This window comes from Belonocnema kinseyi, chromosome 7 (genome assembly GCF_010883055.1).
Source record: "Belonocnema kinseyi isolate 2016_QV_RU_SX_M_011 chromosome 7, B_treatae_v1, whole genome shotgun sequence".
NCBI lineage: Eukaryota > Metazoa > Arthropoda > Insecta > Hymenoptera > Cynipidae > Belonocnema > Belonocnema kinseyi.
In genome coordinates this window covers 135,056,751-135,060,084 of record NC_046663.1, presented here as the reverse complement: position 1 = coordinate 135,060,084, position 3,334 = coordinate 135,056,751, and positions in this window count along the sequence as shown.

Here is a 3,334-nt window from a genome sequence, read left to right as displayed (position 1 = left end):
AGTTTAATTGTTTAAACTAACATATTTTTCATAGTTGTAGTTTTCTGTAATTTCTTGCTATATTCTTGTTTTCACTTTGATCAAACTCAAGCACTTTCGGACGGTGTGATGGCCAGCGCTTCGGTGGGGGGAATTGCTGTTGTGCCCAGAATAGACATCTCGCCAAAAAAACTTTAAGGACTTTTTTGCTTCTTTTTTCGTGCACAACCACCTCCCCACAAAATTAACTAAAGTTTTCACGGGACACCCTGTATATGTATTGATGAGAAGACAACCCTTACAAAGGGTAAAACAACCCTTATTCTGAAGGAGGTAATGAAAAGTCTTAAAAATTTTTTTAAATTTGTGTTACTATTTTTAAAATAGTGAAATTCAGAGACTGTGTTTTAAAATAATTTTTGCAACATATAATTCGTGCCCAAAACGTAAAAATGGGAAGTTCACTAGATTTCTACTTAGAAGGTAGTTAAGAGGATCATAGTAGTTTATTTTTCCGCTGGGTGGCGCATAGCAAACCACAGTAGAGTTTCTGCTGAAAAATAATAAGTACAAAAGGACCTCGGATTTCTTTGGCCTCATTTTTCTTCAACCTCGGAACTTTTGGCGTGCGCTCTCCAAATTTCGCACCCCCACCATCGCGCTACTGAACGGCGTGACTGGTGAGCACTTGTATGTCTTTTTACCTCGATCAATGAGTGACAATTTCGTGACTCTATCGCGACAAGAGTAGGGACTCGCCTAATTTAAAGAAACTTCACAAATGACGATCTAGCTGCTCCTCAAATTTATTCTTGTTTTTAAATCCCGAGTTATATTAGAATCACTAAACTTATTGCGAAGAGGAAAATAGAATTTACTTGATGTAAATAGATATAAGAGACAAGATTTCTCGGTCTAAAATGTTTCAAGTTTAGTGCTGCATATCCTAGTCACATTTTTTAACCTAAAATTTTAATTTATACTTCAGACTGCAGTTGCAAAATTAATTTTTAACCCAAAGAAAATGCGAATTTTCCTTCAAAGAAATTAATATTGGACTAAAACAGACGAATTTTCAAAGAAGAATAATTCTCCACCAAATAAGATGAATTTTTAACTAAAAAGATATTTTTTCAAGAAAAAAAATATCAAAAAAATTGTTGAATTTTTATTTTTAGAAACAAATTTTAAAATAAAACAATCAGTTTTCAACCAAAGAAGTTAATTTTCTAGTCATAAATATTAAATATTAACCAAAAATGGAACAGTTAAATTTCCATTTCAAAAAATTAATTTTGAATGTATGAAAATAATCGAATATACCACAAAATACTGAAATTTCCAACCAAAGAAATGAATTCAACAACAAAAGAACGAACTTTTAACAAAATAGATCATTTTTCAAAGAAAAACGGTTACATTATCAGTTTAAACAATAATTTTATAACCAAAAAATTTGCAGCAAAATAGGTTAATTTAAAAAAAAAACATGAACTTTTAACCATTTTATACCAAAAGAAAAGAATTTTTATCTAAAAATGCATTTTCAACAAAATAAATCAATTGTTAATTAAAATAGATGAATTTTTAAACAAAAACAATCATTTTCTACTAAAAGAGATGAATTTATAACTTAGAAAGGTCAATTTTAAACCGAAGAAACAAAAAAGTTTCAAGAGATTGTGGTGGGGTCGGAAGTGGGAATAAGGAGATGGAAAGGCTGAGAAAAATAGAACAAAGAATAGAAAGGAAAGAGAAGGAAAAAAGAAAATTAAACATAGTGATAAAGGGTATAAGATTAGAGGGGAAGGAGCTGAAGGAAGGGGTGGACGAAGTACTAAAAAGGATTGATGCTAAGGTAGAGATAGAAAAAATGCGAAATGTAGGAAGGGAAGAGCGAAGAGGAGAGATAATGGTACTGGTGAAACTAAAGAAATGGGAACATAAGAGGGAGGTGATGACAAAGAAGAGGTTATTATATGGAAGTTCAGAAAGAATAGAGGATGATTTGACATGGATAGAAAGGAAGATGCAGTATAAATTAAGGAAAATAGCGGAAGAGGAAAGAAAAAAGGGAAAGAGAACATGGGCTAACTATGGGAGAATACAGATAGACGGAGTATGGTGGGATTGGGATGAAGAGAGGGAACAGATAGTAAGAAATGAGGTGCAGGGAAACTAGGAGAGGAAGGAACGGGAGATAGGAAAATAAGAAATAGTAAGAAGGAAAAAAAAAATGAGAAACGATAGTAGAGGAATGGAAGATTTTTCCTACTGGAATATAGCAGGATTGGAGAGAAAGGATAGGGAGTTTATGAGAAATTTGACACAATGGGATGTAGTCATTATGATGGAGACGTGGCTAGATGAAAAGGGATGGGAGAGAGTTAGGGGAAGGTTACCAAAAGGTTACAAATGGCAAGTGGAAAATGCCAAGAGGAAGAATAAAAAGGGTAGAGCAATGGGAGGAATGGTGATGGGAGTAAGGAATGAATGTATAACATGTAATGATAAGGAAGTCAGGAAAGAACAAAAAGAAGGATTAATAGTAGAAGAGGTAATGATGGGGGGAGAGAAGTGGAAGGTAGTGGGGGTTTATATGAACGGTGATATTCAGGAGAAAGCAGAGGAGATAAAAGAAATGCTTGAAATAAATAAAGAAGAGATCACGCTGATAATAGGTGGGGATTTTAATGCGAGAACAGGAGACAGAGGAGGAAGGGAACGGGGAGAAGAGGGAGGAAGAAAATCCAAAGATAAGGTACTAAATGGGGAGGGAAAAAAGTTGTTGAAGAGCTTGGAGGAGTTGGGATGGTATATCTTAAATGGAAATATAGAAGGAGATGAAAAAGGAGAATGAGGTGAAAGTGGATCGGTAATTGATTATGTGATAGTGGATGATGAGGTAAGAGAGAAGGTTAAGAAACTAGAGGTAGGTGATTATATTGATTCGAATCACTTTTCCTTAATAGTGACATTAGATGGACAAAAAAGCAATAGCAATATGAATAAAAGGGGAGCAAATATAAAAAGCGCAGGAAAAGGGGCTTGGTCAAGGGAAGGAAAAGAACAGTTTAGAGAGAAGGTCAGAAATATCAAAATGGGAGAGGAAAATGTGGATGAGGAGATGGAAAAAATGACAGAAGAAATAAAAATAGGATTAGAGTGCACAAACAAAAATGAAGTTTGTAAGAGGGAATAGAAGTGGATAGGATAAGGACTGCAAAGAGGAAAAAAGGAGGTCAGAAAGGAATTAAGAAAGTGGAGAAAAGAAAGAAGTAATGGGAAAGAGCATAGGAAAAAAAAGAAAGATTTTACTGACTTGTGTTATCAAAAGAAAGAGGAAGAGAATAAA